This window comes from Schistocerca serialis, chromosome 12 (assembly GCF_023864345.2).
Source record: "Schistocerca serialis cubense isolate TAMUIC-IGC-003099 chromosome 12, iqSchSeri2.2, whole genome shotgun sequence".
Classification (NCBI taxonomy): domain Eukaryota; kingdom Metazoa; phylum Arthropoda; class Insecta; order Orthoptera; family Acrididae; genus Schistocerca; species Schistocerca serialis.
This window is the reverse complement of record NC_064649.1, coordinates 87,935,857-87,959,802: the sequence shown is the minus strand read 5'-3', so window position 1 is coordinate 87,959,802 and position 23,946 is coordinate 87,935,857.

Sequence of the window (23,946 nt, the reverse complement as noted above, 5' to 3'; positions counted from 1 at the left end):
TGAGAACTGAAATGGGAATCTCTGGAGGAAAGGTGACGTTCTTTTTTAGGAACACCACTAAGAAAGTTTAGAGAACCGGCATTTGAAGCTGAAAGCAAAACAATTCTTCTGCCACCAACTTACATTTCGCCTAATGACGTTATTTCTGAGGAACACTATTCCGAAAAAATCAGATAATCGGCATTTGAAGCAGACTGCAGAACGATTCTAATGCTGCCAACATACATTCCGCTTAAAGACCACGAAGATAAGAGAAATTATGGATTTTATCGAGGTATATAGAACGTCGTTTTCAGTCACTCTATTTGTAAGTGTAGCAGGAAAGGAAATGACTAATAATGGTACAAGGTCCCATTCAACACGTAGCCTGAGGAGTATGTATGTAGATGTAGATAAATTGTCTTGTAACATAACATACCTGCAGTCTGCTCGAGCTTTTTTGGTAAGCCATGGGCTTGGAGATAGTGGTATTTTGTATGTTGAGTGGCTCACCATATAAAATCTCTGCTAATCAAACTTGGATGCCTGCTTTGAATGCAGAACGAACATCCAGTAGGATTTGTCCACTGGCCCGCATGGCAAAACATGCTGCCTGGAGCGTTTGATGCCAGTGTTGCACAGACCTGTTGCTGCTGTTGATGATAGGCTAGGTGGGTCTGCACTAGTTGCTGCAAAAGTTATGTAGCTCGCAGAACAATTCAGAATCGAACTAGTGGTCCTGATCGGTAGTGATGGACACTTGGCAGCCGAAAAGGGACACATGCAATAATAGGACTATCGTCTCCATCGTTTCCGCCGTTATGTCCAGCGAGCATGTCACTTCCACCCAGTGATCGTTTGTGGAAAATGGTAAGGTTACTGGCCTTACAGTATTTCCATGGTTAGGATATGTTTCTCGATTAGTTTTGCAGTGCTCACGAACGATGCAGATTTGAGTCTACACCTTGTGGTTTCGCTTCACATCAGGCCACACAAAACAGCCTGTAACAAGCTTTCTGGTATGCTGTACTTCTGGATGCAACAGTCAGTGAAAACTATCGAAGACAGGCTTCATCGTAGTTAGCGGAACCAGTATTCTGATACATCTCACCAGACTTGCATGGAGGAACAGTGTAGGTGCACTGTTCCAGTTCCAATCCAGTCAAGAAGTATAGAACTTTGCAGATTTCCAGATCATTTTGTTGAGCTGTTGTGAGATCTTTTTAGTTGATGTTAACTGGCAGCGCATTAACTCAGGAAAGATAATCGATCACGATGTTCTCTGCACCCTTGAGTTGCTGCGGCCTTAGTTCATAGGAGAGGCGAAATCGAAGCAGAAAGTCTGCACCCAAGATGGTTTCGTGATCGTCTGTGACCACAAGCTGTCATGTAAATTTCTTGTGCAAACCACGGTCATCAAATAGCCAGATACATATGTCATTTGTTGACTGACAGACATCGTGTGTTCCATTTTTGGAGGTTGCTTGGACATGGATATGGCGCTCATTTCAGAGCCAATATCTATAAGGAGGTATTCATTTGTCGCATTGTCTAACTCGTTAAGTCAACTATTGTCACTTTCAGGTGGGACAAAACTAGTCTGACCCATATGCTTGAGCTATAAACAGATTTGTTGCACACTGTGATCTGGAATGTCTGTTGCAGACCGCCTCTTGCAATTGGGTGGTTGCACAGCATGCAGTAGTTGCGTGCCTGCTAGCCAAGGCGTGAGAGAAACCAACACAGCCATGCCGGCATCCCCTACCTGCTCCAAGCTGACTAGCTTCTTATTGTCAGACATGGGTGTGGTATTGCAACCAGCCAAAAGTCACTGCTCCCCAGTCAGTCTCTTGTGATGTTTGTCTCGTCAGTGTACTTAATCACCCTGGTCTTGGTATCTCCTTGTGGCAGCGGCCAGCGTGTTGTGTCACGAATTTGTTGGCAGTATTCATTGTTGTAATTGTATCCGAGTATTGTCTTCGCTGTAGCACTGTGAAAAGTCTGTTAGCCAGCAATAATTTGTTTTCGCGCATATTGTATTTATGCGAAATTACCGTCAACTGTATCTTAGCACTCAGCACTCTGTCTTCAGGCCACAAGTGGCCCATCGAGACCACCCGACCGCCGTGTCATCCTCAGGTGAGGATGCGGATAGGAGGGGTGTTTGATCAGCACACTGCCCTCCCGTTAAGATGGTTTTCTTCGACCGGAGCCGCTAGTATTCGGTCGAGTAGCTCCTCAATTGGCATCATGAGGCTGAGTGCACCCTGAAAAATGGCAACAGCACATGGTGGCCAGGATGGTCACCCATACAAGTGCCGGCCACTACCGACAGCGCTTAACTTCGGTGATCTCACGGGAACCAGTGTATTCACTGAGGCAAGGCCGTTGCCCAACTGTATCTTAGATAGTAATTAAATTAACCAGAGCATCTAGAGTGTACTGTCTGGCGTGATAGTCAGGCCGATCGATTCACGTTGAAGTCTCCACATCTGGGGCAGTGTCCTGCTGCCCAGCCTTTCCTCATAAATTATTTGTCATAGCTGTTGTTCTGGAGGCTTTGGAGAGTAATGCTGCCTTCGTACTTTCAAATTTGCTTGCAGCCAGAGGCACTTGTATGACGACTCTAATAATGTGGGCATGATCCCCGATGTAGATTAGTAATCGATGATTTTGGAAGTATCTTTTTCATAGCTGTATAGTAGGCATTCGATGATCATGAAACATGTTGTCAGATGTTCCTGATGGAGAGACAGTATTAGGTTGAGGACCTGAACACATCAGTGCTCCACAGAAATTCTGATGGGATGTGTGGGCATGTTCAATCTGAGGTCGATGGTGAATCGGATCCTATGGACTGTCTGCAACACAGATAGAAAACCAAGAGTCTTCTCACAAGGCTGAGCCAACTAGTCGCATTGGACTACGAATAGATTCGCCAATGTAGTTGTCTTTAGTGACCTGAGAGTGGCTTAAGTCACACATATGAGATAGGTGGAGATGCATCTGCAGAAGAGCTAAATAATGTCACTCCCAAGGAGTTTTATTTGTGTGATATTTCGAGTCTTCCGTGGTAAGATCCCTCAGATTCAAACATATAAATATGTGAATTCATGCTGTACCTATGAACAATGTAAAAGACGTAAAGCAGTTTATGAAATATTACCAAAAGAAACCTTAAGATTCAATTTTTGTTTAAAGGTTTGGAAAGAGACCTTATCAAATTAGCAAATGCAATTTTCCCTTTAACCCTAAGCCACATATGAAATAATTCAAGACACACAGAGTACACAGTTATTTTCCGTTATTCACGAGAGGCAGCTAGAAAAGGCCATCTCAAGCACAGCCAGCATGTGAGAGTATATCAAGGAGTGGTTTGCACTAAGTCACAGCAGAGAAAAGGCGACTTTTATGATGTGGATAGGTATTATTTTCAACATTAATGCTGCTGCATTATGATACCGACTTTTTTGAGTATAGTTGTATACTTTTTTCTGATGTGTTGCCAAGAGGCTTCTGAGAGTACTTAGGCGTAATATATGTGGAACTTGATCACATTACACCAAACCAGTCCACAATGTATTTCAAATGGTGGCATTCTCACAGGTCATCAGTGGATGGTCACATCATCAGGTTAAGATTTCTCAGGAAGGAAGTTTTGATGGTGTCGTCATCCGATAGCATTTGAAGTTAACCTATTTTCGACACCTTCACGCATATTCTACTAGCGGATTTCGTGCTTCTGTGATTTTTTTGATCTTTATTTCACTATTATGCTTTGTTTTCGTTGCATGCATCAAGTTTTCATGGACGACTTGTATATTTTGTTTCATTGAGCGTTCTTCAACAAACGAGGTCGGACATCTGAAAGCAAAAAATTATTTAAGTTCACTCGACACTCAGATTGTATATAAATAAGAACATAAGCTTGTGAAGCAATTTTCATTAAGTAACATCTTAAGCGAAAAGGACATTTCTAATACAGGAGAAAATACAGTGATTTGCGAAGTTATGGTTTACAAAAGGTAGAAAAATATAATCGGTAAGATAAACAGACTCTGTTCCATTGTAAATACTGTTTTGTTTATTTTTATGTGTGTGTTTCCTCCAGCAAATAAATGCCAATGTTTTGATATGCCGTTTCACTTCTGAGCACTTCCCCACACAATATTGATCAAGGACATAGGTTATTAAGTTTACTTTGGCCATTAATAAACTTTATCGTTGTTAGTTCCTCAATTCCAATACTATACTCTGTCTTTTGTAACTAATAATCTCACATCCACCATTGATTACTGGGTAAATGAACTGATGTGATATGACATGACAGACAGTGATGGTAGTGTGATGTGATGGCCTGTGTATATTGGATTTTCTTCCACAATATCAGGTAGGAACCTTAATAAACTTTGTCATAAATATTTCTTTCTCAAACAAACAGTTCATGGAGTCAGTATCTGACATTAGAATAATTTACATGAAGATTTATAACCTCTTACTTTGGTCTGTTACTCATGAACATAAGTTTTTAATAGCTTGCCAACAAACATAAATAGTTTAACTACTAATATAGTTCAGTTTAATAGGAACCTAAGGGATTTACTAGTGGCCAACTTCTTCTACTCCACAGGTAACCTTTTTTATATTACATTTTGATATGTACATGATTAAAAATAACGAATTGAATGACTATTACATAAAATCTCACTGTGCATCCTGAGTGCAGTAATGTACTTTGTGTAAATAAGTGTTGTAAAAGTAGTTTCAGTTTTCTGTTACATGTATTACAGTAGCCTAAGAATTATCTTTTGCAGCTCGTTGTACCAGGTGGTTATAATTGAACTGCTGGTGTTTTGAGCGCTGCACTGCAACCTGTGTAGATCCCAGGATGCAGAAGTATTGCTGGTATGTTCATTCATCGCTGTGCTCATGAAGTATGCTAAAAAAAATAATAGCTCCACTTCCTGCAACCAGGTGAAAATATGTCACTTTAAGCAGTCAGAATATGATATGTGTGCAGGAAAAGGCGAGGAATGATCAAATACATGATAACGGTGGTTCCCGCACTTTTATTAGGATATGGTCACAAGTTACATTTGTCTCCTGGCTCAGCAACATTCTGCATCCATAACACAGCACGGGCGACAGTTGGTTGCAGCATATCTGACGCAATCAGAGCAATTTGTCATCGTATACTATATTTCAGATCAGCAAGAGTCTGAATACATTGCTGATAGACACAATAGTTCAGATATCCCCACAACAAGAAGTCACATGGATTTATGTCGGGGGATCTGGAAAGTCACTGGTCTCGAAATTGATAGAAATAATGAAGGCGTTTCTGTAGGTTTCTAGAAGCAAATCTCTCACCTGGCAAGCGACACACGTTGCATGAAATTAGTGGCGTGGACACATTTGCTTCCTTGCAAATCTGAAATCGTGTGTTGCACAAAGAGGTCATTATAACATGCAGATGTCACTGAACACCTAACAGAACTACAAGGTGTCGTCTCCTTGAAGGAAAACGGTCCAACAATGAAGTAGCTTGTGAAACTACACAAACTACACCACACACTCACATAAGAACAGTACAGTGGATGCTCTAGCATAACGTATGGTGGAGTAGAACCCCAACGCAACAGTTCTGTGTATTCATGGCACTGTTCAGAGTAAAATGTGGCTCATCCATTCAAAGAACATTTCCCGGCCATAGATCATCCATTTCCACATGAACTAAAAAAATGCAGAGCAAAGTCACAGCATTGTATCCTATTTTGGAGTTTCATTTGGAGCACATTCTGAAGATATAAGTATAAAATACGCCACAAAATCTTTTGAACTATTGATGAGGAGGGGAGAGGCAATTCCCACGACACAGCTTGAATACTGGTTGCAGAATTTGAGGAATGTGATGAATAGCTATAGTTCAATTCTTTTATCTTGGCGGCTCGCACATGCCCGCCTAGACGCGGGAGATTGCTGCGTTGCCAGTTGCACACGACGCACGCGCCAATAGAAGCAGCGCCATAGTATAGCATAGTTCGCAAGCTTACGTTTAGGGGGGAGCGCGCAGTTCGTGAAGTAAAGCCACCACTGCCGCATTAACCCTTTCGCTGCTACAAAGACGTGCTCTCTGCATTCCGCGCTGTGAGCGATTTTGTCACTGCACTGCTCGCCTGTGCAGACACATTGTGTTCCGACTGCTTTGACACTCTTTATCATTCGATTCCACAAAAACTATTTGGCTCAAAAATTAGATTTTTACCTATCTTCTTGACTGATACCTTCCCCCCATAAATGACTTAATTTTGTTTCGATGTTCAACGCAGTTATTATGCAGCATTAAATACAGTAAACCATTGCACGAAATTTTGAAGAGTTTGCAGAGGTAAAAGTCCATAGAGTATACTTTCCGGATGGTCGATTTTAGTTACCACAATGTTGAGAATGAAATGTGGACAAGATACCTATATATTTCATTTAATTTAAGTACCACATAAGTGTTGTATGTAATATTGAGAAATATTCCACCTTTCGCGACTGTAACAAAAGTTTTACTTACACTGGGCACGTTTGGCTTTATTTTAAAGCACTTCAATCAATCAAAAGGAAGTAGACAAAATACATTAAACAAAACTGTGGACTTACAAAAACATTAGGACTTGAATATACCGTCTGTCATTGAAGTGCTCAGAGCTATGTCAAATATAATTTTGTGTGTGGCACATACAAACAGCATTTATTTGCTAAAACACTGATGAGCCAACACAAACGTTGAGTATTGTGCTACCGCAGCACAAAACTACGAAAGGTGACTTGGCAATGGAGGACAAAAAATACATGATGCTTCAAAAGAGAGAAACGCGTCTGGTCTAAATAAGTCGCTTATTACAGTTGCAGAAGAGGGATATATTTCAATACCATTGGTAAAACTGCGACTGTGGAACAAAAACAAGAAATAGAACATGAATACCATTGTGTATGTGCCATACCTTTCACCGATGGAAGTGCTTTAAAATAAAGCCAAACGCGCCGTGTGTAAATAAAACTTTTATTACAGTCGCGAAAGACGGAATATTTCTCAATATTACATACGACACCTATGTGGTACTTAAATTAAATGAGATATTGTTATACAGTAAATATTATATGAAATTTAGGTATCTTGTCCACATTTCATTCTCAACATTGTGGCAACTAAAATCGACCATACGGAAAGTATACGCTATGGACTTTTACCTCTGCAAACTCTTCAACATTTCGTGCAATGGTTTACTACATTTAATGCTGCACATCAAAACAAAATTAAGTCATTTATGGGGGGAAGGTATCAGTCAAGAAAACGTGTAAAAATCAAATTTTTTGGCCAAATAGTTTTTGGAAATCGAATGATAAGTGTGTCAAAGCAGTGGGAACACCATGTGTCTGCACAAGCGAGAAGTGCAGTGATGACAAAATCGCGCACAGCGCGGAATGCGGGGAGCACGTGTCTGCAGCAGCGAAAAAATTAATGAAGAGGCAAAGCACTAGAAATTTCATTCAAACGAATAAAATTCGTGAAGTAAGCCACTTCAATATTGTTTTTAAATAAAGAAAATATTAAGCACGGCACAAGGTTTCAACTCATAACCTTTCACTTGGCAGCCCAACACCTTAACCGTTGCGCTATCTCACCTCGTCAGACAGTGTAACTCCATAAGGACTCTAACAGCTCACGCAACTACTTATAAACATTGTTGGTATGACTATGAATTACTCACGCTTCGTCGAAGTACGATAGGAAATAAACAATTACTGCTGTTGTTTATTGCGAAAAAGCAGTTCGTGAGATTGAAACAAACACCTTTCCTCGCTATTGCCTGAATTAGGAGTCTTATTGCTTGTTTGGTTTAATTAATAGAATATGAAGCAATTGGTATAAAGAATGCTTTTTCCAAACTTTCTATAAAAGAAAGTCTGCTATCAAGACATTGCTTTTGTTCTATTACTTTATTTATGACTGAACGTTTCTAAAACTGAAGACACTCGTCCGTGCTCTGCACTGCAGTCGAGATGTGGCAACGTCGTTCTCTGTTCATTGGCTGACTGTGTTTTGTAAAGTCAGATGCGCAGAACGAACCTAAACTCGGCCGCCAAGATATATGACGCGCACTTTAGCAGTAGCTACCTCTGCCTACTGCACCACCTAATTCAACTGTTTCTTCAGATTTGTTGACCATATTCTTTAGCCTGTTTATTGACATGCAGCCTCTTCATAGCTATTTATGTTAACGATGTTCCCACAGTGCAGCTCTGCTGCTGCTACCATTCTGATAAAACACCTTTATCAGCCGTGTATGGTATTTCTTCTCAGTAGGCATTGTGTTTCATATGGAAAGCTTCAACTTTCTTAACCTTCACTTCACAAAAGAAATCAATATACATTCCCGAGCAACATACTGTATACTGGCATCAAAACAGAAATCACAGTCTGATTGCTTACAGCGCCATATTTTCACCTAGTGGCAGGAGGTGGAACAATTGTTTTGAGTGCGCTCTGTAAGTGCACCAATTAATGGACATACCTATGGTGTTTCAGCATCCTGTGAAGTACACAATACACGCAGCACTTGGAAAACTGCCAGTTTAATTACAACTGCCTGATGGATATATGTTTGTGATAAATTCAGTATTACCTCATAAATGAAAATTGTTTCATAGTTTTTTATTTATTTGCATTTGTAGTTATTTATTGGTCCTGTATGTTGAGATTTAGCACATAAATTGCCCATACCATATAGAACAATTGAGGTTTCAGACAGTGAATACTATTTGTACATAGTACGATTTTGAAATAATAATTCAATGCAGGTTCCAAATTGCAGAAAGATGATTTAAAGCAGTATGTAGCGTTAAGAATGTTTGATCATTTACATCATTTTATGACACCAAAAACTATTTGGCCAAAAAATTTGATTTTTACACGTTTTCTTGACTGATACCTTCCCCCCATAAATGACTTAATTTTGTTTTGATGTGCAGCATTAAATCTCAGAAACAGAATAGTACTCTTTGAATTTCACTTTAAACTATATAGTTTCTGTATGTATTTCAAATAGGATGCCATGTTGTTATACAGCATAACATAAGTATGATGTACTCCTCCTTTGCAAATGTTTGTCCTTAAGTATATTGTCATGTAGGTTATGCTTCTGCTTCACCTCATGAGTGAAAATCGCAGTTATGTTTGACACAGTTTTTGTTTTTTTTTTTTTTTTTGCATTTTGTCCTTTGTGAAAATTCGTGCTTTGTGCTTATTTAGCTTGTTTCATTATTCTGACAATCTCTTTTGTAGTCTAAAAGTTTTTCTGGTAGTTATGGAGTTCCCCCTAAAAATTATTCCACATGCAGTAGCAGCTCGATACTGCCATGGTACATTGTAGCCCCTAATGCATAGTTTGTATTTTGCATGTGGATTCTTACAGCTTTCCTTGAATTTTATTTAGATTTTTCAGGTGCACTTTACTAATTCAGGCTTTCCTCAATATAATTTTATCTCACTTGTGAGACCGTTTTCCAGCCAATACTAAAAATCGGGATTGAAAGGCAGAGTTTCAGTGCAATGTAGAAATTAACTGTCACTATTTTTATCAGAATTTATTATGAGCTTCTTAGTTCTGAACCATTGCATTAAATTTTGTATTACATCTTCAGTTGTTTCTTGAACAGTCTTCGTTGCATGATCTAAAGGTACATCTAGATGAGGCCACTTTCCTCTTGTACTAGTGCAGAGGCACTGGAACAAAAACGTATGAATAAAAATTAAGGAACTGAGCGCATTTTGTGCAAGCATCCTTTCGTATTCACATGCTGCCTCAGTGTTCAGGCAGCATGTACTGTCACTATTACAATGAAAAGAAACACAAATACAGCTATGGGAAAAACAATATCTAAATAACAGTGTAATGCCGACATTTTATTTGCAAATTTCAGAAGGAGGTCACAGTGAGCTTTTACATTTTCTGCTTGGGTAACTGGAGTGTGTGACATTACAGCCTTTATCACTGCGATTTTTAACGTGTAAAAGTTTTTTTTTCTGTATTCGCGTCAGTATGTGCAAACTTTTAACATATACCAATGAATGTTGTAACTAGATATATTTGCCGCGCTCCTGAAAAGCGCAGAATATCACGATAGCTATAAACTGTTATACGCTGCTATCGATCAGTAAAAAAAAAACGATGCACCTATGTTTCAAAATAACAATTGCCAATTTTTACTTCTGCAGGGAGCCGCGCCGCTCTCTAGCTGTTCTGTGAATGTGTTGCGAGTCGGACGCAAAAGTATTGTGCTCCATACTGATATAATCATTTTATTGTAAATTTAAGAGTTTAAGTGATTAAAAAATATATGTAGCCACCAACAAGCGAGAATGTGTATCATGAAAATTCGCTCCACCATCACAATGGGTGGCCATGTTAATGTAAGTTTCCGTTTCATAATATAGTACTTGAAGCCTTGAAGTTTATTTAATTTCAAAGAAAATCTCTCAACCTTATTTTCATTAATTATACTTGTGATAATCTTTCCTGTTTAAAAGATTTATGCAGCTTATGATCCAGTGTGGGTTCTGTCGGAACAGGAGGCTGTCGTGACGACATCGTTATAGTATTTATTCCAAGTTCTTTCAGTTCCGTTTATATGTTCGTACAAATCCAATTAGTTGGTCCCTTAGGTTTCTTTCATGTAACTTCCGTCTGTTTTCTCCGCGCGATCTTCCTCCGAAAAAAAATTTCTGTTCATTTTTTAGTAATTTTCGATATCGCGAATGAGAAAAGACAGCCGCCTTCTGCTCCGAACGGAACACCACGACTTTTCTAACGTCGGAGAGTACCGCACGAATTTTCCGCTAAAAGGTAATAGAATTTCTTAAAGCTGGATCAATTACACATGTTGCTGCTGTTCTCCGACAAATCTGGTGTGATTAATAGTAATTTATTCTGTCACGACAAAAAGAACCAATTTTATTTTTACCAAAGCAACAAAGCTTTCAATTAAATTACTAAAAGTTATACCAGAAGTGATAAGGCTGGCAATAATATTTAGTTCACTAGCAGCCAGAGACTCATCATACACATTTGAGCTATTCATTTCACATTTCAAATCAAAGCATTTCAAAGACTAACACTGAAGCTGATAAATAATTAAGGGAGTTCCTTAGCCATTACGTGGAGGTTAATTGACTTTCAATATTTCATTTGAACTGTATTTTATAAAAAAGTTGTTTACCGAACTTCAATTAGAAATGATTATATATAGATTAATATCCTTGGCCTCAACAAACTCGGTAATTTCATGGATCACAGAATCAAATAGAATGGAAGTTGTTTTTTGTAGTGTCAACATTTTCAAGTTTCAAGAAATGACACACCCAAGATATTTCTTATAATAATTTATCATGTTCAGCGATAACAGTAGTGTTTCAATTGTAATTGATCTCTAATAAGGGAATTACTTAAGCACTGTTAATTCTATATCAGCTGCTGAGCGTTTATGATTAACTGTCCAAAGACTGCATTTGTGGATCTTTCAAAAGAGTGTTTTATGATAATACACCTTCTTTGATACCTCCAACTCTGTGAATACATGCAGACAGCCACAAGATACTTATAACAACTGAACTTAAATAAATTAAAAAAACAGATATAAACTTGTCAGTGCATTCAATTTTAATATCTTTGTTAAATAATAACACAGAAATATATTCTTTACCTTGCTTCTTTGATATTACTCAGAATGTGTACTGTGCTATATGGTATATGCCTTTACATTAGCTTCCGTGCTCCTGACCTAATAACATGATAATTAGTACACTCAAATAATAACTGCAGAGGGATGGCGGGCTTTATCCTACTTGCACTGATACCAGTTGAATAGGGGAACAGAGAACACGGAGTGAAAAATGAACACTGCATGAAAAGTGAGGAACGAAATTCTTGCAGTTGTTTCAGATAAATTGTTATTGTTCCTCTATGTTTGAAAATGAGTCTCTGTACTTATTAGGAAAAGATTAATTTTATAGATCTGACATTATAATTTTCCAATTTTGTGTTTTTTACATCATCAGGATCCTTCATTTCAATTTCTAGAAGTTTAATGATGAGCTTCACCTCTCCCATCTTTTCTCTTTTTCAGATGTCTGTCGACCCCGTTGTTATGCTATTAAACCGCCATAAAATGAATATTCCTCTACGATTTTCGTATTCATTTTTCATACATTTGTGTCTTATTCACTTTTTTCTTACTTTGAGACTTATCACATTTTGTACAGTAATATATCATCTCAAATTTTGATTGAAATAATCTTTAGAAGTGGTGTTCTGTATGATGCCTTGTCTGTATTTATCTCCAAATTTCAGCATGCCTTCTTCAGAGACAATGAAATTACTGCACATAAGTAGCCCTAAGGATAACCTCAACACACTACACCACAAGACACACGTCGACCACAGTTCCTGGTCCTTTGCTAAACAGCACAAGAGGTTCCCATCTGACCCAGAAAGCAATGCACTGTAGTGAATGTCCTCCAGTTCAAAGAAATTATGTACACAGAAATACATATGCATTCTTCCACTATTGGAAATTTGAGCACATGTGCAAAGTTGGACAGGAAGAACGTATCATGTGGATGTATGTATCTTAACAAGGATATTTGTGTCATCTGCAAACAGTACTGTGGTTCCATTAGTTACTTTCTGCTAGATTATTAATGAAAAGAACGAAGAGAATGGGTCCAACAACTGACCCTTGAGAGACTCCTTATCTGAAGTACCATGAGGCACTTTTTAATTAGGTACTGTGAAATTAACATATTTCTTATAAGGTAAATATGTTGTATTATGTATTCTTGTTTCATGGCATTGTCCTTGATTATCTCTTCGTTATGGACCTATGGGACAACAGGTCAATAAAATACAATAAAGTGCAATAACTAGTATATTGTAATTTAATTCTGAGAACAGCTACAAATTTCTTGGTTACAGTGTGCTACTGGCTGTAGGACTTAGGACCAGTTGTACAATCTCTGGTTAGCAGCCGGTTAAGCTCTATTCTCGAAATAGTGCGAGAATCTCGTTGTACAAACCTGGTATAATGCCTAACCGTAGAATAAACTCGAGATAACTTAACCGGTGATTTCTGGCAGGTTAGCGAGCTTAAACAGGGAATACATTTTCAAGATGTCAAGTATAGTGACAGATGTGGTCAGAAATGACGAGATTTTGGCTGAACCGTTTATGAGAATGAGGAAGGAAAAGAGAGTGACGATGCCGAATCCGAATTTATATCCAGATTTTGCTTATCAGAGGAAGCTGTACTTTGTCTTATCAGTATTATACGTGAGAAACTGGAGCATATGATGGACAGTTGAGACTATTTCTCTGTTTTCTTAAATAATACTCTGTGACCTCCCCTGTTGGTCCTCTCTCCCTTTCCTTCTCTCTCTTCTCCTCTCCCTTCTCCCTTCTTCCTTCATCATACTGTGGCTATATCTCAGGGTTTTCAACACAAAAAGGGAGGGAGAAAGGGGGCACATGTGTGTGGTTGATCATGATGGCATAGTGCTATGTGTGCGTGTCACCCTTATCTCAATTTTGAGAAGATTGGTGACTGAATCAGAAACATTCCTCTAAAAGAAAAAGGTGAGTGCTCTCCTTTTGAAAAAAAGCAGGTAAATAGTAGTGTAGACTATAATGTCTATCATTCTACCAAACTGAAGGAACACGACACAGTTTGTAAAGTTGCAACTTCGGATGAAGTTTATTGATCCCAAGCAGCTGAAACAAAATTCATCTGTTCCAGATGTCATTCACAACGAAAGTAGTTAGCTTTCTAACGATTGAAATGATCGTTCTGGTAATTCTATCACAATCTGTTTATGTGTTGCAAAGCAATGTTTCAACTAGCTGACTACTCCATGATTAATATCTGTTGTATTCAAACAGTAAATCAACTCACACTTGCTTTATGCATCAAGAACACTTACTATCCCTTCCGATAAGTCTTTGATAAATATTATTAAGTTGATGTCAATAAATCACAGTCAATGTCACTTAATCTGTCATGCAACTATAATACGCGATAGCCTACCACATATCTCAAACTTTGCAGCGGTATTTCAAAGTCCATTCTCGATTTGTTTGTAACGAAGTTGGGCTGTGGTTCCCTATAATATTTTCTAAATCAACTCCAGGTTGAGAATTATCACTTCTATGTCCATTCATAAAAATTACAGAGGACCCACACTCGATTACGACTTGTCCGTGCACTCGAGCAACTCAGAAGGTATCATCCTTCTCAAAGATAAAAAATGTCAGGAATAACGCAGCATTGCGATCTGCTATGTCAAAACACATTTTATCCATCTCATAAAGACTCATTACCTATTGATCCTAAAACATATTGTACTTAACCAAATTCTTTACTCCATAAATAACTAATAAATTAGAAATTATTTACAGTATACTGTGTCAATCACTCAGCAAAGATTTCACAACAACAAAAATCTCGACTTGAGATGATGTCATGGGTTACTACCTGTTTTGATTCTCCTACTCTCACGTGACACATGGTATATCCGACTGTAATCGACATCCCCACAAGATTTTTCTTAAAGATTTCGAGGGCTCTATGGACGATTAGCCGTGTAATGCTACAACTCTTTATTTGTAGTAATACGCATTCGATTTCAGTACCTTGTGAAGTCCATCATTTATGTAAATCAGGCACATTAAAATAACGATTCGTACAAAAAACAGTCATCTGACGTGTATTAAAATTGCTGCCGTAGCGAAAAAGACGATTCAGTTTTATATAGCAGACAGTTCCATAATAGGCTTAACCAAATCGAAAAACCACGCCACTTATGTGTACAATATGCATAACAGATTTTTCTATTTTTGGCGAAATATCGATTTTCGTAACACAAAATATTTTGACAAAACAGTTGTGTCCCAATTTCATCAACAGCACAGAAGATTGTTCCACTCTATTGTCTATTGGGAATGCCCCTTTGTGTAAACACCATAGCAGCGCCGAAACAACTTTCCACCTTTTATTGTAAATAGTAGGATTACAGGTCAATTAACGCTTCAGAACAAGAAGATTGTCTACCACCTACCATTATTCACTGAAGCCAGTGAACTATTTGTCCTTACTCAGGCTACGTTTAACACTGTAAGATTAAGAGGAAAGTAAGCTTTTTTAAAAAAGTGATGCAACCCCATCTATAGAATGTAGCTGTTGTTTCTCTGTTATTGGTATTATCCACATAAGCCCACCAATATTTATCATAAAATAATAACTGTATCTACGTGCTATAAGAACAGAAAAGAAATCTAGTTACCTGCATAGTCGTATAATAGCATGTGAAATGAGTGGCTGAACTGCTATGTCTTGAAATTTCCTTGAATATCAAGTTATTGTCAATGTACTTTATGTCAAACTGTAGCTAGTTGATGGTAACTTAAACTGAAATATTTTATATTGCACTTGTGTGAAGTACTATTTTTCTGAAATTTATGGCTTATTATGACTGTTTAATGTAACAAAAAGTTTGATAGCAGACTAATGTCCCTAGTTCACTCAACCAAATGTATAGTAGAAAATACTGTTCACTCTTATATCCCACTGGGACACTGACTTTCCATCTTTTAGTGAATGCTTCAGAGCAACAAAATAGTCCACAACCTGGCGTTATCCCCATGAACATGTACATTACTTGTGTGTACTCAAGATAAGTTTAACACAGTAAAATTAATAGCAAAGTACTTTTTTATCTTAAATAGAAAGCTGTAGCAGATAGCTGTTGTATTTCTTAGTTATTAGTATTATCCACATAACCACCCACCCACCCATCCACACACACACACACACACACACACACACACACACACACACACACACACACACACATCTATATATCGTAATCTCTGTATGCTAAAAACATGGGTACTCAGCGATCTTCAGTTATTGCCTCTACGTAATCATAACAGTGGAAGGAGTGGCTGCAAATTATGTCTTTAAATTTCTCTTGAATTGTCTCATGTCATTCTTTTCTTTGTTTCAGAAATGACTCAGTTCTACCAATGAACCAGCTACTACAGACACTCAGGTATTTTGCCTCTGGTGATTTCTTTCTGTCCATTAGACACTTTATTGGTATTGGCAAAGGGACAGCCAGCATCATTGTTAAAAGGATGTGTATTACACTGGACAATATGCACAAGAGACAGTTTTTTTATTATTTCATTTTTATGGTGCAATTAAAAGAAATAAAATTCACAAATGTATGTGGATTAATATATTTTAATTCTGAAATGACTTGTATTAATTTTTATTTTATGATTCTAATTTTGACCTTTATGATCCTTTTTTAACCAATACAGTTATTTCTCCATTCTCTTGTTCTTGTCCAGGTACTTTTGAAGCTGCACAATCTGCAACTCTGCTAATTCTTTCACATTGAAGAACAGGTATTTTTATTCTGAAAACAAAACTGACAGTTCTAAGCTGAGATGACAAGAAAGGAAGGAAGAATTCAGTGAAGGTGCCAGGCCTCTGGTTACTACCTCTTAACCTACTAGATTACATACAGGTACTAGAGATGATTGCACAACCCAAAATTATGCATGAAACAGTTTTTCAACCATTCATGGTGAGATACTGTAACAGCAGCGTCCAGTTTGGTATGTGCCATAGGTACATTCCCACCCCAAGGTTATAAAAAAAAAGAATGGATGCTTACTGTAAGCTTTGGCATCTTATTCTCTATATATACCTTCAATATAATTAGTAATCGTCACATCACAGAAACATGATTTGGTTTAGTCAGTTTATCCAGGTCCCATCTCCTTAAATTCATACCTTTTTGAAGAAATTGCAAAAAGGTGGGAATTTAAGGAGATGGGACCTGGATAAACTGACTAAACCAGAGGTTGTACAGAGTTTCAGGGGCAGCATAAAGGAACAATTGACAGGAATGGGGGAAAAAATACAGTAGAAGAAAAATGAGTAGCTTTGAGGAATGAATTAGTGAAGGCAGCAGAGGATCAAGTTGGTAAAAAGACTAGGGCTAGTAGAAATCCTTGGGTAACAGAAGAGATACTGAATTTAATTGATGAAAGGAGAAAATACAAAAATGCAGTAAATGAAGCAGGCAAAAAGGAATACAAATGTCTCAAAAATGAGATCGACAGGAAGTGCAAAATGGCTAAGCAGGGATGGCTAGAGGACAAATGTAGAGGCGCATATCACGGGGGGTAAGATAGATACAGCCTACAGGAAAATTAAAGAGACCTTTGGAGAAAAGAGAGCCACTTGTATGAATATCAAGAGCTCAGATGGAAACCCAGTTCTAAGCAAAGAAGGGAAAGCAGAAAGGTGGAAGGAGTATATAGAGGGTCTATAGAAGGGTGATGTACTTGAGGGCAATATTATAGAAATGGAAGAGGATGTAGATGAAGATGAAATGGGAGATACGATACTGCGTGAAGAGTTTGACAGAGCACTGAAAGACCTGAGTCGAAACAAGGCCCCGGGAGCAGACAACATTCCATTAGAACTACTGACGGCTTTGGGAGAGCCAGTCCTGACAAACCTCTATCATCTGCTGAGCAACATGTACGAGACAGGCGAAATACCCTCAGACTTCAAGAAGAATATAATAATTCCAATCTCAAAGAAAGCAGGTGTTGACAGATGTGAAAATTACCGAACTATCAGTTTAATTAGCCACAGCTGCAAAATACTAACGCGAATTATTTACAGACGAATGGAAAAACTGGTAGAAGCCGACCTCGGGGAAGATCAGATTGGATTCTGTAGAAATGTTGGAACACGTGAGGCAATACAGAACTTACGACTTATCTTAGAAGAAAGATTAAGGAAAGGCAAACCTACGTTTCTAGCATTTGTAGACTTAGAGAAAGCTTTTGACAATGTTGACTGGAATACTGCCTTTCAAATTCTAAAGGTTGCAGGGGTAAGATACAAGGAGCGAAACGCTATTTACAATTTGTACAGAAACCAGATGGCTGTTATAAAAGTCGAGGAGCATGAAAGGGAAGCAGTGGTTGGGAAGGGAGCGGGACAGGGTTGTAGCCTCTCCCCGATGTTATTCAATCTGTATATTGGACAAGCAGTAAAGGAAACAAAAGAAAAATTGGGAGTAGGTATTAAAATCCACGGAGAAGAAATAAAAACTTTGAAGTTCGCCGATGACATTGTAATTCTGTCAGAGACAAATGGTTCAATTGGCTGTGAGCACTATGGGACTCAACTGCTGTGGTTATCAGTCCCCTAGAACTTAAAACTATTTAAACCTAACTAACCTAAGGACATCACATACACACACGCCCGAGGCAGGATTCGAACCTGCGACCGTAGCAACAGCGCGGCTCCGGACTGGAGCGCCTAGAACCGCACGGCCACCACGGCCGGCTCTGTCAGATACAGCAAAGGACTTGGAAGAGCAGTTGAATGGAATGGACAGTGTCGTGAAAGGAGGATATAAGATGAACATCAACAAAAGTAAAACGAGGATAATGGAATGTAGTCGAATTAAGTCGGCTGTTGCCAAGGGAATCAGATTAGGAAATGAGACACTTAAAGTAGTAAGGGAGTTTTGTTATTTGGGGAGCAAAATAACTGATGATGGTCGAAGTAGGGCGGATATAAAATGTAGACTGGCAATGGCAAGGAAAGCGTTTCTGAAGAAGAGAAATTTGTTAACATCGAGTATAGATTTAAGTGTCAATAAGTCGTTTCTGAAAGTATTTGTATGGAGTGTAGCCATGTATGGAAGTGAAACATGGACAATAAATAGTTTGGACAAGAAGAGAATGGAAGCTTTCGAAATGTGGTGCTACAGAGGAATGTTGAAGATTAGGTGGGTAAATCACGTAACTAATGAGGAGGTATTGAATAGGATTGGGAAGAAGAGAAGTTTGTGGCACAACTTGACTAGAAGAAGGGATCGGTTGGTAGGACATATCCTGAGGCATCAAGGGATCACAAATTTAGCATTGGAGGGCAGGGTGGAGGGTAAAAATCGTAGAGGGAGACCAAGAGATGAATACACTAAGCAGATTCAGAAGGATGTAGGTTGCTGTAGGTACTGGGAGATGAAGGAACTTGCACAGGATAGATTAGCATGGAGAGCTGCATTAAACCAGTCTCAGGACTGAAAATCACAACGACAACAATATGCCCAAGAACTGCAATAGTGGATGCACAAAGAATGTTCAATAATTTAGCAAGGGTATTTTCTTTATAACACCCATTGCTGCCATAATGAATGAATCATTCTAAGATATGAATACAACATCAAGCTAGCCAGTAACACCTTTCAGAATTTTCAGTCAAATCAGTCTCCATGATGTCTATGCTGTCACAGTTCGTTGTAGAGACTGTAAAGGCCAATTATTTCACAAACCAGACCGCATTTCACAGTGGCTCCTATTTATGTGCCTACTTACAATTCACCATCTACCCTACAGCTACGCTCGAAGGAATACTATCATGTAAAAATATTGCATGTGAATGGAACTTACTGTGGCGTCCTTCTGTTGACAACTTTATCAAAATGGGTATTTTATTGTGCACAGTTTGGAACTTACATTCCACATATGGGGCGCCATCAATCTACAGCCTCTGCTACATTTTCTGTGCGTAATATTTACGTGTTTCTTTCTTTAAATAATAAGAATAATAATAAATCATCGTACATCTGTTGTAGCTGCTCTGTCGATGTATGAGAAGATGTTTGTGAATGGAAACTGTTGCATATTTTTTCGTATACTTTATGTGAAAAATTTAGAAAGATTTCTTACTAGTGAAATTACAGGTACGTGGTCATTTAACTAAATTCAAGATAGGAAGTTATACATACGAGTATGTACCCTACTAGTTAAATTAAATGTTTTGCACTAATATTTTCAATGAATGGGACTAAAACAGTTTTCGCGTTTTCTACTATATTCTTGAACTCATTCACAGTATCTGCCAGCCTCAAGGTATCCTCAAGCGAAAACTTTTGCTATCTGGAACGTTTATCACTCATGTTTGACATGCTATTTCTGCAGACAGCGACTATCTAAATATGAAATGACACATGCAAAAATATCCAGAGTGCTCTTCAGTTATTGCCAACTTAACTCGACATGAACGCTATTCAGGGAATAACTAACCGAGGAATAAAATGGCGACATACAACGTGAACTCAAAGTTGACCAGTGGTTAGCCTGTTCCTCAGTTTGTCAGCCCTGTATTTACCCCAAGATTGTACAACTGGCCCTTAAAACTTTGTTCTGTGTCTCCAACATAAAGCTGAAGTAGTGAAACAGAATGCATTGGGCTTGATTGTATGAGATGAATACACTAAGCAGATTCAGAAGGATGTAGGTTGCAGTAGGTACTGGGAGATGAAAAACTTGCACAGGATAGATTAGCACGGAGAGCTGCATTAAACCTGTTTCAGGACTGAAAATCGCAACGACAACAATATGCCCAATACATGAACAGATCAGAAAAAGGAAAATGATTCCTGTTGCTTTGTTGCCATTTTAACAACAGTAGAATGCACAAGATAAATTAACATTACATCCAAAGCATTTAAATAGCATGAGTGTTACAGCTGCATCTGAACTTGTATGAATGGTATTACCAAATATAGCTAGTATCAAAGAAACAATGGACAAACTGCTTGATGAAGTTGGGCCATCGAATGTTAATTTCCTAACAAACGAATTAAAGCTACAAAGGACCATCTCTAGGATTTATGAAGTCAAGTGGCCTACGGGCGCAATAACCAAATTTAGAGTGAAACTTTTTTATTCGAAGAATGACCCTATTGATTTTTAGCTATATACAGTTTCAAAGGATGAACGAAGTTATATTATGTAGTGCAATGTAACCTTTATCTGTGTCTATAACCTATGATGAAGCTATTAAAAATGAAGTACATAAGTTATTCTTCTATTTCCTGCACAGCCAATGATAAGAACTTCTTTTAACCCTCTACTGCTCACAGTGTCTCCAAAGTCACATCAGATTTCATCATTACGTTTCCCTGTAGGTAGAAAGGTGAAGAATAAGAAGTTAGGTGTATTTCGGGATATGAATCAGAAGCCTCTGTCTTCGCTTCAAATACTGGGTACAATACTGGAATAGTTAAAAATCGCTAAAGAAACATAATTATAGCGGAGAGAGTCGATGATAGTGCAGAGGATGCTGATTATGGTATACTTGTGAATAATGAAAAAGATAATGAGAACTTTAGTAATAAAGTTCAAGTCAATTTCGACTGGATAAGTGCTACCAATCGTGTTATTCGTTCTATTCAACCATCGGAGAGTTCTTTCTCTCCCTTGTGAACTGGAATAAGCTTGTGTACTCATGACCTATTTCAGGCAGTTGACAGACAATAAAATTGTGGTAAATGCTGTGTATCAGACCAACTTATACGCAATAGGGAAAGACGTATCGAAACCAAAAATACTAATAAATATGTCTGTAAATGCCCATTTATGGATTTTCATCGTCTTATACATAATGGAGAACCACTACTCTGGTTCAAGCTGTTGATGATATAATGAGCCACGGAAGGTGGGAGCAGCTAAAATTAGGAGTCTTTTTCAGTGATAATATGGATCCAGTTGACAACTTGTATAAGATTAGTCGCATTCTGAAGCCAGTGTTTGAAAATTTTCGATATATCCGAATGACTGAAACGTTGTCTGTGGAAGAACCGATGATTCCTTTCAAGGGGAAACATAGCTTGAAGAATAATGTGAAAAATAAACCTGAAAAGAGTTTACAAAGCATTTGTCCCCTGTGATTCAAATAGAATTGCACATAGTTTAGAGATATATTCAGAGAAAGCAGAGCATCACCCTTCTTTATCTGATGTAGGTGTGAACGTAAATGTTATTCATTTGGCTTCTGTGGTACATAGAAACTGTATTTTGTTAACTGATTCACAGGAGTTTGGCTAGTTGTTGAACTAGAAAACCGGGTATTAAGTCTTTTGGAACAGTTATACTTCATCAACTTAAAGGTTGTACGTTCACTTCTTACAAAGAGATGAAAAAGAACGGTCCAGGGAGTTACAATCAACATTGATCTAAAATAAATGGCACTAGTTTTAGAGCATTATTTATTTATTTATTTATTCATCCATAAACAAATATCTTTGTATGGATGTCGTCATTATACATACATATGTATATTATTTTGTCATATAAGATAATGAAATACAAGCTATATGTAATAAATTCATTATATATATATATATATATATATATATATATATATATATATATATATATATATATATATATATTACACACACAATTTATCATTGAATTACATAATGCAGAAGAACCTGCTTCAATCAAAGGAAATATATCACAATACTCCTCTAATACTTGTATGAGTAAATTTCAATCTAGAATGTCCACTTTACAATTGATTAACCTGATTATTTATTTATGCCAATTTTATGCTGTATGAATGCTTTAAATTTACAGAGTTCCTTTATGCTTTTGATTTCTTTTGGCAATTTATTGTATATCTTGACACCTTGGTAAAACATAGTGATTTGGGTTTTAGTTTTATTCATTCTGTCTAGGTACAAGCAATTACTGTCTCTGGTTTGGTGATCATGTATGCAATTGTTTGCTAAGTATTGCTCAAATATTTGTGAATAAAAACTGAAGTTTACAAGATATATTAACTTGGGATTGTAAGAATACCCCATTTTTTTAAATAGCTCACTGCAGTGTGCTCTTTTGTGACTCTTGCTCATTATTCTGATAGTGCAATCTGAACACATATTTCACATTTTGGTCATTTGCACCCCAGAATGTTTTGCCGTAACTTATTATAGAATGTATGTGTTCAAAGTGTGTCATTCTCTGGCATGAACTATTGCACACAGTGACTAATATTCATAAGGCATAGCATGCTGTGCTAATTTTTTTCCGAAGCATCCTAATATGTTCATCCCATTTTAATTGTTGATTAACAAACACACCCAAAAATTTTGCGCTGCCTACACACTCTTCAGTTTCATTTTGAACTTTAAGTTTGGTCATATTCGATTTTTTCGTTATATAAAAGTTTATGTTATTAGTCTTCTTCACATTAAGGGTTACTTTGTTGTTATTAGACCAGTTGTGAACTTCCATAAGTGCCTTTTCAGCTTTAACATTTAACATTTCTGGTGTCCTGTCTGTAATTATTATATTGCTGTCATTAGCAACAACACTGTTTCTCCTTTCGTTACCCACTGTGGGAAGTCATTAATATAGAGAAGAAATAGCATTGGGCCTAACACACTCCCTTGAGGTACTCCAATGTTCAAATTCACGATTACAAAGTTGTTCATTTGCTCAGTACTTTTCCTTGCGTTCATTCAACATCAGAAGTAGAAAGAAGTGCCCGTACAAAGAAAGAAAAATAAATGTTCAGTGCCTCAGTATTGTTCGCTATTACAGTCAGAACTTTGGGGAGAGGGCGATCAATTGGACTCGCTGATTGCGTTGTATCGCATCAAGATCTGATAAAAAAAGTGGTATTTAGAACTCGCATTTCACTTACTGGATCTGACTTTAATCAATGTTTGGATACTATACAGAAGGACTGTACAGGTTACAAAGTGAGCAAGTCAGATCAGGTCAGCCAATGAGACTTAAAAGCTAATGTTGCTGTTTGTCTTCAGAAAAATAATAAGAGTGGACAGAGGAAAAGGGGAAGATCTAGTAGTTCGTCAGTGGAAACTGTAATTCAGTTAAAGAAGAAAATTGGGTCAATGGCACCAGTGGTTATGTTATTTTTCAAGCAATAGATTAGTTGGACGTACAACGTCTTTTACTCATAAAGCCCGGTCCAAACGCAACGATCTGTCTGCGCAGACATCGGCGCAGATGT